Consider the following 15,162-nt stretch of genomic DNA (forward strand, 5'->3'; position numbering starts at 1 on the left):
TGAGTGGCTGGTTATACCTTTCGGCTTAACTAATGCTCCTGCTACTTTCATGAGAGTAATGAATGATGTACTCGGACCTTTTATTGATGATTTTGTCATTGTATATTTGGATGACATTATTATATTCAGCGAAACGTGGGAAGAACATTTAAAGCATGTTAAGCAGACTTTAGATGTTTTGAAAAGAGAAAATCTTTATGTTAAACTCTCAAAATGTGAATTTGGCAAAACATATTTGAATTATTTGGGTCATATAGTAGGGGGTGGTGAGCTGAAGATAGACCCCTCTAAGGTTGCAGTCATTGTAAACTGGCCTAAGCCCAAATCTGCTACAGAAGTTAGAAGCTTCCTAGGAGCATCACAATATTGGAGAAAGTTTATTTCTATCTTTTCCTTAATTGTAGCTCCCTTACATGCTTTAACAGGATTGAACAAGGTGTTTCAATGGGGAGGCAAATAGCAGAAAACCTTCGACACCTTGAAAGAAAAGATTAGTACAGCACCAGTACTAGCACTGCCTGATCTTCAAAGACCATTTGAGATTGAAACGGATGCCAGTGACTATGCCATGGGAGCAGTGTTGATGCAGCACGGTAAACCCATATGTTATTATTCTGAGACATTTAATTCTGCAGTAGTTAACTATCCCACATATGATAAATAATTGTATGCATTAGTACAGAGTGTGAAAAATTGGAAACATTACTTAATGGGCAAAGAGACAGTTATACACACTGATCATCAACCACTTCAATATTTACACTCCCAAACTAAGTTGCAACAATCAAGACACTATAGGTGGATGGGTTTTCTACAACAGTTTCATCTTGTCATCAGATATAAAAAGGGCATACACAATAAAGTTGCAGACATGTTTTCCAGACCAATCATAAATGCATCTACTATACTTAAGCATAATTCAGTATTGCATGAAAGCTACATTGAACAATATGCTCAAGATATAGATTTTAAAGATGTATATGCAACTTTAAGTCAAGGCAAACAAGTAGGAGAATTGGATTATCATGTTAAGGACAAGATCTTGTATCATTTTGGGAATCTATGCATTCCACAAACTGAAAGAGTGAAGATAATTCGAGAAGCACATACTTCTCTAATATCATGTCACTTTGGTGTAAATAAAACAGTTGCACAACTGCAAAGATTTTGTTATTGGCCAAGAATGAATGAGACAATTTCTAGATATGTAAGAGGGTGTACCATGTGTGCCAAAACAAAACCCGGTAACAGAAAACTAAGTTTGTACACTCCATTACCAGTCCCTTCTCATCCTTGGGAAAGTGTTTCCATGGACTTTGTTGGAGGACTACCTAAATCTATGAAAGGTCACAACTATTTATATGTTGTTGTGGATAGGTTCAGAAAAATGTGTATTTTAATACTTTGTAACAAACAGATTACAGCTAAAAAAACTACAAAGTTATTCTTTCAGCATGTATGGGTTCACTTTGGATTACCCACTTCCATTATATCCAATCGAGATACCCGATTTGTGGGGAAATTTTGGTCGAGTTTGTGGGAATTGATGGACACCGGTCTGAAAAAGAGCACAACATTTCATCCACAAACAGATGGACAAATAGAAGTGGGCAACAGGATAGTGATCTAGTTGCTCAGAGGCTATTGCAACAAGCATCCCAAGCTTTGCGATGAACATTTATGTTATGTGCAGCATGCTTACAACCGAGCTAAACATTCTTCTACATAAAGATCTCCTTTTGAGACCTGTTTTGGTTTCACACCAAGGTCTCTCTTGGATTTTGTCTTTGGTAAAGACATAGCAGTTGATGGACACAATGATGTGGACAAGGCAACCAAGTTGATTAAACAAATCCAAGAGATTCACCAGGTAGTATAGGAATAGCTGGAAAAGAGCCAAGCCAAGTACAAGGTAAGGAATGACAAGCATCAGATGGAGCATTGTTTCCAAGTTGGTGATCAAGTCTGGCTGTATATCAGCAAAGACAGAATGCAAGGTTAAGGTAAGAAGTTGAAGCCAATAAGGTATGGACCTTTCAAAATACTTGAGAAAATTGGTGAGAATGCTTTTCGCCTTGATCTACCAGGTTACATGCACGTCTACTCAGTTGTTAATGCAGACAACTTGAGACTATTTGAGCCTTCATTAATTGAAGATCCCGAAAAGCAGAGTCAGTTGCCTTTTATTGATGATCTGTTGCCTGAATATCTTAATGAGTTGCAGGAAGATACAGTTCTGGACAAGAAGGTGAGGACCACGTGCAGAGGGGATGTTGTGTACCTTAGGGTTAGACTCAAAGGTTCAAAGCCAAGCAGTGTAAAATGGATAGAAATTGGGCAAGCGAGGAATCTATACCCTCACTTGATTAATGCTTAAAGAAAACCAACTTTTGGTGGTCCAAAAGATTTTTCAGTGGGAAGGCCATGATTCGAATTGGATCCTAAACACTCTCTAAGTTTTCATAAACTCTTTCAAATTATGCCAAAAGATTCAAGTCTCATAAAGATCAAGTTATCAGAAGGAATCCTCGTGACAGTCGCAGTTGTGATCAGCGTGGAGCAATGAGGACCCTCGATCGAGTGCGCAAGCCGTTGGCCCATGGTAACGCATGCTGGTGCAAACTTGTGAAATCAGAGGCTAATTCAAGAAACGGGGGTAGTTTTTGATACGCGATTAGCGCTAATCGCGTATCGCAGGGTGTCCCCCTCAATGAAGGTGATGAGCCCCATAAATGGGTAATTATATGGGCTCATTTTACCTCTTAATTCGACTTAATCCACCATTCTCATTAGTTTATTGCATGTTTTTTATTATATTTATGCTAATAGAGTGAATTGGGTTAGTCATTATGCCAAAAAGTCTAATGTGTGCTTTATGCAGATTTTTGGTCAATTTTGAGACAAAATCAAAGGTTTAATGAGCATTTGGCAGCCAAATTCATGGAAGAACAAGGGAGAGGATTTGTAGTAGGGTTTCCCCTTCATTTATGAGCCCTTACCTCGAATTCTCCATCAAAAACTCGGAGCAGAAAGCCAAGAGGCAGCCAAGCAAGTCAAGTAGGACTGCTGTATTTTCAGTTCCAGGAAGCCGAGTTCCTTGATTTTAGGAGGACTGTTGGAGGTCTCCATTTGTATAAATAAGAAGGCTTAGGGCCTCAGTTTTTTAAGTCAGATTTTAGTTAAATTTTAGCTATTGAACAATTTATTTTCGCACTTTAGTGCAGCTCTACGTTCAGCTCATTTTTGAGCTCTTTCTGTAAACAATTTTGTGACATGACTATTATTTTTTTATCAATAAAGATGAATTCAACCTTGAACCAAAACTGATATTTCTAAGGGGGATGTAGCTCTTGGGGTTGGGCCCAACCTAAGTGCCCAGTGCCTCCTTCTTGTATTTATATATGTTTTTTTCTTGCATTCATAGAATAATTTCTATTATTTAGGTTAAATCTTGCTTTGTTACTTAGGTTGTTTTTGATGATTAAGATAGTTGTTTTTGCTTTAGGTTGACTTGATAGTTTGGTAATATAAAAGATCCAAAAAAAAGCTACCAAGCAGTCCTTGATTTCCTTTCTCCCTCCTTGGGACCATGAATTGAGACCAAGGCACTCTTGCTGCCACAAAAACATTGTTTTTGCTTTCCAATGCAATTGCTAGTGTTAGATTTCGATTGGAAAAGTTGATACCAGTTATATTTTTATTCTTAGATCTATTCTTGCTTAGTTTTCATAGCTTTCTTGCATAAATTCATATCCATCAAGTTTTGTTCAACACTTTTCTGTTTTCTAGGTCAAAATTAGTTCAAAATAGATAAATCTCTGTTTTTTAGTCTTTGCTTGGATCAGTTTTGAATAGAAGTGTGTAGAGCACCTATAAGACACTCCAGCCTATCCTTCCTTCATCATGCAACCTATTCCAGTCTCTTTCTCAAGGTTTTCTTCACTCATTTTCCACACTTTCCCAAACAACCCTAATTTCTACGTTTTTGTGCAAAATCGCTTCCTTCACCTTTGAACAACTCCAACCATCTTCTTCACTCCTGAGCTTCATCTACCAGATCCTAGACCCCTTAACATCCTTATCCATCCTTCATTTCCACTTTCCCACCATTTTTCCACCATCAACCCTCTAAAAACCACTTTCGGCCTGTTCCTGTAGAACTTCCTATAGAATTTCCTATAGATCCCCTGCAGCCTCCTGTAGAAGTTCACGTGAGTGATTTTTTGAGATCTGAGCATGGTGGAAATATCCATAAGGATGATAGGGACCCCTTAGGTCCTCTTCTCACCTTCCCAACCTCCTGCAAATGCCCACTCCATTTCCTTTCGCCAATAAACCTCTGCACAGTCAAAAATAGTTAAAACACATGCATAATAATTCTGCATAAAATTACTCAAAAATACAAAAAGATGATTTTTCCATATTTTCCTTCAGAAGTAGCTTAAAAACATGCATTTTACCTTTTCAAGAGTCAATGGCATCCATTTTAGCAGCTTTCATCTCTTTTCTTACACAAGTAGGGTTAGTCAGTAAAACTAGGGTTTGCTAGGGTTTTGCATTTCCTTTCAGCTTTCATCTTCTTTATGCAAATAGACTAGCCTCTTTTGAGTTAGCTTTCATCCATCATAGTTAAAAGCTTCTTCTAAGAACTCATAGAAGTTGGCTTAAGCTCCTAGCGAACTCGTGCCAACTGATCAAGTGATAGCCTGCGGTAAGAGCTAGTACTTGTGCATATAGCACCGTCGCTTCCAAGTTTGTTACGAACTACCGGGTTGATAAAAGTAAAGAAGGGAGTTCCAGGAGTTGCAGCATCATTGCTGCAACACTGGAGCTCACCATCTTTTTGGCGCCATTGTCGGGGAAGCATTAGAGTATTTGTGATTACTTCTTTTCTTCTATTTTATACTGCAACATTCTGCTAAGTAGTTTATTTCAGCAAGAGTAGAGTAGTTGTTTTTCCATTCTGTAATTTCATTTCCACAAAAGTAGATTAGACATTTCTTGCTTTCATTTCAGCTCAGCAAGCGTAGACTAGATATTTCCTTATTTCATTCCAATTCTGCAATTTCATTTCAGCAAGCGTAGATTAGACATTTCTTGCTTTCATTTCAATTCCGCAATTTCATTTCAGCAAGCGTAGATTAGCTATTTCCTACTTTCATTTCAATTATGCAATTTCATTTCAGCAAAATAGATTAGTCCTTTCCTGCTTTCATTTCAATTCTGCATTTTCATTTCAGCAAGATAGATTTTAGTTAGTTGCAATTTGATGTTCAATCAATTTTAGTTTTGCAGGTACAAGCAAAGAAAAAACAAAAATCAACCAAAAAGATTTCCTTTCATGCCTTGTAGGAGTAGAGATAATTCAGAAAAATGTTTGCACAACACCCCCACTGCTTCACACAACCAACCTTCTCTCTTCTTCGGTGGCTGCAATCAAGAAACACTCTTAGGTAACAGCTATACATATTTGAATAACCTATAGGGGAAGAAGAAGAAGAAAACATTCCTCTGGAGCCCATGGCTGAAAACATAAATGTTGGGAGCAGTACCTTTTCTTCCAACTCATACCTTTCTGTTGGAAAAGGTGAATGTGAAAATATGCTGGAAGATTTCAAGAGTGAGATGAGGCAGTTTCTTTCCATGCAAATGGATACCTTGCGGATCCAAAGGAAGCAAGAGGAAGCCGAGAGGGCTTTGGCCATCTTTTGTCCTAGGTGCACTAGAAAGAATCCTAGGAACGAATGTCCATTGCACTCCATAGAAGTGTGTTTTGTTTATGAAGAAGACCATCCTACGAATCAGTGCCCTTCCTTGCCTGGAATTAAAACTTCATATCAGAGGGCCAAAGGTGCCACTGAACCACTCTATTTCATGAACCAAAGGAGGCCATGGACCCAAACCTTACCAGCAGGGAATGCAAGGGACACCCTAGACTTATTACAACCCCTATCAAGCCACTTCCATGCCTTCTCGGGGTCCCCCTGCTCATCCTTCCTAGTCCACACCCCCTCCTTGGTCGTATCCATCTCAATATCATGCTCAACCAGCTACTCATCCATTTCACCCCTATGCTCAGCCACAATCTCAGTGGAATGCACCTCATCAGGGGTCGAGGCCCCAGTACAACTCTCCTCCCGCTCCATTGCCTCTACCACCTACCCAACTACAACCCCATCCACATACGTCTCAAATATACACCCCCACTCAACTACTCGTACCACCATTGCAAAAAAGCATATTGGAGTAGCTCAACCCAATTGCAATGCTAAGGCACAACATGTCCAAACGATTCCTCTTGAGCTCAGTGATATTCACCATAGCTTAGGAAGAGTATTGAAAAACAGAGATTATATTGAAAGCATTGAAGGACCACATCTAGCAAAAGAAGATTCAAAAGAGGAGATCAAAGGAACATGGGCTGCACTTGATGAACAAAAGACATCAGAATCAGAGATCGAGAGAGCTCCCTCATGGGTACCATCAAATCCTCCACGTATTCAAGAGAAGAATCAGCAAAAAGAGGAAGATATGAAGGTCATGGTAGAAGAAGACATGAAGAATGATCCAGATCAACAGAAAGGCCAAGGACATCACAGCTATATTGAGATATGGTTCCAAACGATCACTAAGGTGTAGCATCCCTCTCTTCCTCAACTATGCTTGATCCCTTCAAAGTCAAATCACTTGGTCTCTAAAATCCGGATACCTATCAAAGCATGCATTTCAAGCCTCCACATCATTTTGTCTATCATCTCGATGTGCACATGGCTCCATTGGAAGTATTCTTATACTTGAAAATGATTTTGTTTTTCAAGTAGGGTAGGGTAGGAAAAAAAAGGAAAAAATGAAAAATAAGAGAAAAAAATAAAAATCTAAGATGAAAACCTCCTTGGAGGCGCCTCAGATTGGCTCATTGATTGAAAACCTCCATGAGGTGGTCAATGGGTTAGAAAGAAGAGAAAAGGAAAAGGGAATAAGATCCCTGGGTGAAAACCTCCCTTAGAGGCGCCTAGGGCATGCAATGAGGGTGAAAACCTCTTTGAGGCGCCCTAGTTGTTTTCAAAAACAAAAGGAGAGAAAAATAAAAAGGAAAAATGAATTTCCAATTGTATTGCATGTCTGCAAGAGAAATTCAGGAAGTAGCAGCAGGTGCCAAGAAAGCTCTGAAACCAATAACAACACCTATCCTACATTCCCTCACCCTTCTCCATCATTCTTGACATCTTTTCCACCTCACTCTGCTTCGTTTCTGAAAACTGTGTTTTCTATAGGAGGATCCTATAGAAATTACAGAGAGCTAGAAATGGATTTCAAAAGCAGCTTGGGGAACAGGGAAGCTTTATAAAGGGTTTATAAATCCCCCTGCAATCTTCAAACCTCTCTCCCATCACTTCCAAGTCTGCATTACAACCCAAGCTCATTTTTTCCTACTGTCCAAAAAACTGCAGAATGCTTTGATACAAAAATACATAGAGAAGAAATTTGTTTTTTTCCCTAACTTGAAAACCCTGCATCCATTTAAAAAACTGTTTCATGAGAAGTTGTATAGGGATGATGGCAACATGCCCAAGCAATTTTAGCCAATTCCATTGCACGGTTTCCAAGAAATCAGCCTCCATCACCTTCAGCCATTTTTGCATTTTCTCCATATTCGTCTATCCATTTAAAAACCTATTTCATGGAGAGATGCATATGGGTGATAGTAACCTGCCTAAGCAATTTCAGCCAATTCTAGTGCACGGTTGCGAAGAAATTGACCTCCGTCACCTTCAGCCATTTTTAGTTTTTCTCAAAATCCATCCATCCATTGACCACAATTTTGCTATGGGAGGTGCATAGTGATGATAGAAACATGCTAAAAACGTTTCAGGTCAATCCAGTCTATCATTTGGGAGCTACGGACAAAACAAGTCGCTCTCCTGCAAAAATCCAGCATCAGCAGCATGAGGGTGCAAATATGAAGGTTGGAACAGACTCCTGCAACTCAGATCCAGCCAGAGGATACCTGCATAAGAAAAATAGCCACACATCAGGTAGCAAAAAACATAGCAGAAGGGATACAATCATTCAACAATTGAATATGAGCATGCAGCAGGAAAAGAACCAAGCAACACACACATTTTGACTTACAGGTAAGTGTATATACTAGTTCCTCTATTTGCATCTGTATGATTCAAAACTTCATGAACAAATGAAATGGTTGGATTAAGCCAGAAAGGTGGCCAGTTAACTTGACACCCTCAGCTGGTTCGATTGCACTCATCCGGAGATCACACAACACACGTGTATAGTCAACTCACGGGAAATTTAAAAAACAGGTAGTGGCAGATGTTTTGAACTCCAGCGCAACTGATGTCAAGTGATTAACAGGTAGAAAACATGAAGTTTCATAATAGCACTGCAGTGGGGACCAATGGTCTACATGGGGCCAATGTACACTTGGCCAGCTCACCCTCCATCAACGGAAGTCTCCATAAACAGTCGTAAGAACTCATCTTTGAAATACTCTCACCACCATTGTTTCCATTTTATCATCATCCCCACAGCTGCAACAAGCTCTATACCACCTCCATAGCAGCGAACCAGTCATTCTCTGCCATTTTTCAAAACCCTCCTGCTTATCGGCATTCTATGGGAAGCTGTAACAGTTCTACTAGAGCTGGGAGATTTCTACAGGAAGAATTATATAGGAAAGGCAAAGAACAACTCTATAGAAAGAAAACCCGAGATTTTCATTGAAATTCAAGCTCAAAAAGAGGTAGGCTCAAGAAAATTTCTCTGTGCGTGATTTGTTTGAGTAAGGTGGTGAATTGAACACGACATTAGATTGAAAAAGAGAGTAAAAGTCTACCTGCACATTGGAAAAAAGTGAAATTCTGCTTGCATATTTCCCCTGAGTCTACAGAGTTTCTATTTTCTTCTCTGCATCCGAAATCTCCTCATATTTTTTTTCAAATTCTCCTGTAAGGAAGATATATGCAATAGTAGAGACCAGCCTGTGTGTGTGAAAAAACGAATTTACATATCTGTCTACTTGCTAAAAAAAAAAACTTGTGTCCTTATCCTCTGTTCTGTAAAAAAAATAGAAATCTTTTCAAAAACAGAAAGTCAAATCTAGGGTGACAGCAATTTAAAACAAGGGGATTATTGCAAGTTGATGTTGTAAGGAGAAGCACAAGGGAAATCCCTTCTTTGATTTTAGGAAAAAAAATCGGATTCAGTTATCCTATGTTTCAGTGTTGCCTGCTTTTTTCACCTGAGCATTTTGCTTAAAAAGAAAAAAAAAAACTCAATACCACATGGAGGACAAGCTAAAGGAATTAAGAGGAGAGTTGGCCATGGTAAGGCACATAGAGAGCAGTAAAAGAGCCCATCTACAGGAAGAAAATGAACTGCTGAAAGAGCAGCTACAACAGTAGGAAATTTATAAGGGAGATAGGTTGTCCATCTTGGGAGGGAAACAACAGCAAGAAGGTCCCCTAATAGACAAGGAAGCAACAGAGAAACAACAACAAGAGGGAGAGCCACAAGTTGATGTTGAAATGCTAATGAAACTACTGCAAGAAAAAGAGTCTCAGGCAGTAGATGAAGTGCAGATTTTAAAACAGCAGTTACAGGAAAAAGAAGCCCAAATGGCTTGCATGGCCAACTGGGCAATAGAAGCCTTGCAATGTAGAAGCAAACCAGCAGTGAAGAGGAGGAGAAAACTAAAGAACATGAGAAGAATAGTAATGAGAAAACACCAGACATTCAAATAGAAGGAAAAATAGAGAAGAGAAAAAGGCAGGCCTCCATGTATTTCAAGGCCAGGAAAAGCATAAAAATTCAAACAAGCAGAATAGGAGGAGCAGTGGAAGGACATGGACAAGAAGGCAGAATTTTATGGCACACATGAGTAGACCACATCAGAAGCTTGGGGTGATAGGGAAGCCACCAAGGCCATCAAAGATGAAGAGATAGATTAGTTGCTCAGAGGATGAGCAACACCTTCAGTAGGGGGGTGATGATGAGCCCCAGAAATGGGTAATTATATGGGCTCATTTTACCTCTTAATTCAACTTAATCCACCATTCTCATTAGTTTATTACATGTTTTTTAATTATATTTATGATAATAGAGTGAATTGGGTTAGTCATTATGCCAAAAAGTCTAATGTGTGCTTTATACGGATTTTTGGTCAATTTTGAGACAAAATCAAAGGTTTAATGAGAATTTGGCAGCCAAATTCGTGGAAGAACAAGGGAGAGGATTTGTAGGATGGTTTCCACTTCATTTATGAGCCCTTACCTCGAATTCGCCATCAGAAACTCGGAGCACAAAGCCAAGAGGCAACCAAGCAAGTCAAGTAGGACTGTTGTTATCTTTAGTTCCAGGAAGCCGAGTTCCTTGATTTTAGGAGGATTGTTGGAGGTCCCAATTTGTATAAATATGAAGGCTTAGGGCCTCAATTTTTTTGGTCAAATTTTAGTTAGATTTTAGCTATTGAACAATTTATTTTTGCACTTTAGTGCAGCTCTGCATTTAGCTCATTTTTTAGCACTTTTTGTAAACAATTTTGTGACATGACTATTATTTTTTGATCAATGAAGATGAATTCAGCCTTAAACCAGAACTGATATTTCTAAGGGGGCTGTAGCTCTTGGGGTTGGGCCCAATCCAAGTGCCCAGTACCTCCTTCTTATATTTATATATTTTTTTTCTTGCATTCATAAAATAATTTCTGTTATTTAGGTTAAAGCTTGCTTTGTTACTTAGGTTGTTTTTTATGATTAAGATAGTTGTTTTTGCTTCAGGTTGACTTGATAGTTTGGTAACAGAAAAGATCCACAAAAAGGCTACCAAACAGTCCTTCATCTCCTTTCTCCCTCCTTGGGACCATGAATTGAGACCAAGGCACTCTTGCTACCACAAAAACACAGTTTTTGCTTTCCAATGCAATTTCTAGTGTTATATTTCGATTGGAAAAGTTGATACCAGTTATATTTTCATGCTTAGATCTATTCTTGCTCAGTTTCCATAGCTTTCTTTCATAACTTCCTATCCATCAAGTTCTGTTTAGCACTTTTCTGGTTTCTAGATCAGAATTAGGTCAAAATAGATAAATCTTTGTTTTTTAGTCTTTGCTTGGATCAGTTTTGAATAGAAGTGTGCAGAGCACCTGTAATACACTCCATCCTATCCTTCCTTCATCGTGAAACCTGTTCTAGTCTCTTTCTCAAGGTTTTATTCACTCATTTACCACACTTTCCCAAATAGCCCTAATTTCTATGTTTTTGTGCAAAATCGCTTCCTTCAACTTTGAACAACTCCAACCATCTTCTTCACTCCTGAGCTTCATCTACCAGATCCTAAACCCCTTCACATCCTTATCCATCCTTCATTCCCACTTTTCCACCGTTTTTCCACCATCAACCTTCTAGAAACCACTTTCAGCCTGTTCCTGTAGAACTTCCTATAGAATTTCCTGTAGATCCCCTGCAGCTTCCTGTAGAAGTTCACGCGAGCGATTTTTCGAGATCTGAGAGGAGTGGAAATATCCAGAAGGATGATAGGGACCCCTTAGGTCCTCTTCTCACCTTCACAACCTCTAGCAAACGCCCACTCCATTTCCTTTTGCCAATAAACCTCTGCATAGTAAAAAATAGTTAAAACACATGCATAATAATTCTGCATAAAATTACTCAAAAATGAAAAAAGATGATTTTTCCATATTTTCCTTCAGAAGTAGCTTAAACACATGCATTTTACCTTTTCAAGAGTCAATGGCACCCATTTCAACAACTTTCATATCTTTTCTTTCACAAGTAGGGTTAGTCGGTAAAAATAGGGTTTGCTAGGGTTTTGCATTTCCTTTCAGCTTTCATCTTCTTTCTGCAAATAGACTAGCCTCTTTTGAGTTAGCTTTCATCCATCACAGTTAAAAGATTCTTCTAATAACTCATAGAAGTTGGCTTAAGCTCCTAGCGAACTTGTGCCAGCTGATCAAGTGACAGCCTGAAGTAAGAGCTAGTACTTGTGCATATAGCACCGTCCCTTCCAAGTTTGTTACAAACTACCGGGTTGATAAAAGTAAAGAAGGGAGTCCTAGGAGTTGCAAGATCATTGCTGCAATACTGGAGCTCACCAGAAGGAAAGCCCCGAAGTGCTCGGACCCGAAAAGACTATGAAATGCAGAAAAGTAATGCATTCGGTTCCGTAGCGCGGGATTCCACAAAACCGACAGGAATATCGGAAGACCTCGAGGTGGTAAGTAGTTTTGACTGAGTCCTACCCAATGCCACACATTAAGTGACATGCGCCTGGTGATGAGAGAGAAAACTGCGCACATTGTACAGGTAAACGTCATGCAACTTGCCCACCCGATATGAGCGACGACCGTAGGATTTCGGGGCCCAAATCAACGGGAGAGGTCCGTCCCGATAAATGACCGGATTTGACAAGTCATAAAGCAAGATTACATGGGATTTGAAGTCTGATGTGGATGATGAGTTGGCAAAAGATTCATGTTTCGCAAACGATCTTGAAGCAAATGGAAATAAGAGCCATTCAAATACAATTCAAGGAATTTGACACACTCAGTTTGTTATGAAACAGGTGGCCACCTCCCCGCGAGGCATTACCCAGTGATGATGATGCAGAGCAGAGGAATTCGAACAGACAGAGGCAGGGAAACTAGAAATCCGGGAAGTGGAAATGAATAGTCAAAGAATAGATTGGCTTTAAAGCCATGAACTGACAGATGCAGAGGACAACAAGAGAGAGCAGTAAGAAAGCTAAGAGCAGAGAACCAAGAATAGAAGTTGAGCCGACCTAAAGTTAGCATCGAGCCAGACAGATCCAGAGAGAGTCAGAGAGTCTGTGTACTCCAGAGCAGGCTTGAGAGGTTTAAGAGAACTCCTCGGCATAGGCCTGTCATACTACTGTGACCAGTAGAGGTCGTGTTTCAGTAAGGAGAGTTTGTGTACTCCAGTCCTACTGATTTTTATCTATTTAGTGAGACTCGAATTGAGCTCACTATTGTAAAAACTCTGCTTGAAAACATAATAGAGAGGCCACCACTGAAGGCTGGACCAAGAGACGTAGCCTAGGAGCATTGGGTGAACTCCTTATTAAACTTGTTGTGTTTACATGTTTGACTGTTATGTTTTCTCTAACTGCCTCAGTGTCTATGTATTCTAGCAATCTTATCGATCCATTGCATATAATAACATAGGCACATCCATGCACATGAGTCTGTAATACCTTTAATTCTTTGTCCTGGATAAATTCCAAATCACATGCTCAAGCTCAATCTCCGTGGTTCATTAAAAAAGACCACAGCAGTGTTGAAACTTTCAAACCATTCCACAGTAACCCCTGAGGGGATCGTTGAGGATGTGATGGTCTCCATTAACTCTTGGGAGTACCCTGCAGAATTCTTAGTTCTCCAGCCTAAGACCAAGCTTACTAGTTATCCTCTCATACATGAGAGGCCTTGGTTAGACAATGTCGATGCCTACATCAGCTGTAGGGTTGGAAATATGACCATAAAAATGGGCACCTTTCCAAGCAGTTAGTCTTGTACCCTCCTACTCAGCCATCTCTAGAACATGACTTACCTTTATGGCTAGAAGAGGAGGAAGAAGATGAAGTCTACTTAGCCCAACTCTATACCTTGGAGACAGCCATGGGAGGAGGAGAATCGGATGAAGATGATTTGAATGAACACATACTCCAAAGTCCAACTCCCAAAACCCCTTCCTTAGAGGAAGTAGTAAAGGAAACCAAAAGCAACCATGAGATTGATCTATGCGTAGTTGATTCAAACCTTACCTGTGTCAAAACCATATAATTCGGCCCTGAAATAACTTTTAAAATCAACCCCTCTCTTTCTGTACACCAACAAGAAAAGTTGTGCAACATGCTAAGGGAAAATATGGATGACTTTTCTTGGAGTTACAAGGAAATGAAGGGAGTGCACCCCTCGGTGTGTACTTGGAAAATTTACATAAAATAAGGTTGCAAACCAATCTGACAACCCCAAAGGAGAATGAATCCAACTCTCAAGGATACAATCAAAGAAGAACTGCAAAAGCTGCTAGATGCAAGATTTATTTACTGTATCTCAGACAGTGTGTGGGTTTCTCATTTGGTGTGGGTTCCAAAGAAAAATGGGAAGTGGAGGACTTGTGTAGATTACAGAGAGTTAAACAAAGAAACAGAGAAGGACCATTTCCCTCTACCTTTCATTAACCAAGTGCTAGATGGCCTGGTAGGGAAGAAGTTTTTCCCTTTCCTATATGGGTTTAGCCGGTACAATCAAATCTAGATCAGCTTAGAAGACCAGGATAAAACCACCTTCACTTGTCCTTGGGGTACTTTCGCTTATAGGGTCCTACCTTTTGGCTTATGAAATGCCCCTGCCACTTTCCAGAGAGGAATCTTGAGTATCTTTTCCAAGTTATTCCATGATGTAGTAGAAATTTATATGGATGATTCTACATGATATGGGTGTGATTTCTAGGAGGCTCTATCCAACTTGAATAAGGTGCTGAACAAATGCATTGAAATGAACTTGTCACTTAGTCTCGAAAAATGTGAGTTCTTAATGACTGCAGGGACTATTCTAGGTCACTCAATATCCCAGAAAGGATTGCAGGTGGACCCAAATAAGATAGCCATCATCCAAAGGGTTCCACCTCCACAAAAACAGAGGGATGTCAGAAGTTTTCTAGGTTTAGCTGGATACTATCGGAGCTTTATAAAAGACTTTAGCAAGTTAGCTTCTCCTTTATTTGGGTTATTGGCCAAGGAATCTGAATTTTTATGGTCAAAAAGCTATCAAGAGGCCCTGGATACCTTGAAGGACAAGTTGACCACTGCACTTATTCTCCAAGGCCCAAATTGGGCCCTTCCTTTCCATATACATGTTGATGCCACTCACAAAGCCTTAGGAGTAGCTCTAGGCCAGATAGATGAAAAGTTACCTTATGCCATTTACTTCATCAGTAAGAATTTTTTAAAGGTCGAACTAAACTACACAATGACTGAAAAGGAGCTCCTAGATGTTGTGCATTCATTGAACAAATTTAGGAATTACATTATAGGTTGTAGAAATTTCACCATCAAACTAATATATGCAATGTACTAAAGCATAATACTTGATCTAGTTCTACAAAG

This window comes from Pinus tabuliformis, chromosome 1_1 (genome assembly GCF_031772625.1).
Source record: "Pinus tabuliformis cultivar Carrire ecotype Pingquan chromosome 1_1, CPIR1, whole genome shotgun sequence".
Lineage (NCBI taxonomy): Eukaryota > Viridiplantae > Streptophyta > Pinopsida > Pinales > Pinaceae > Pinus > Pinus tabuliformis.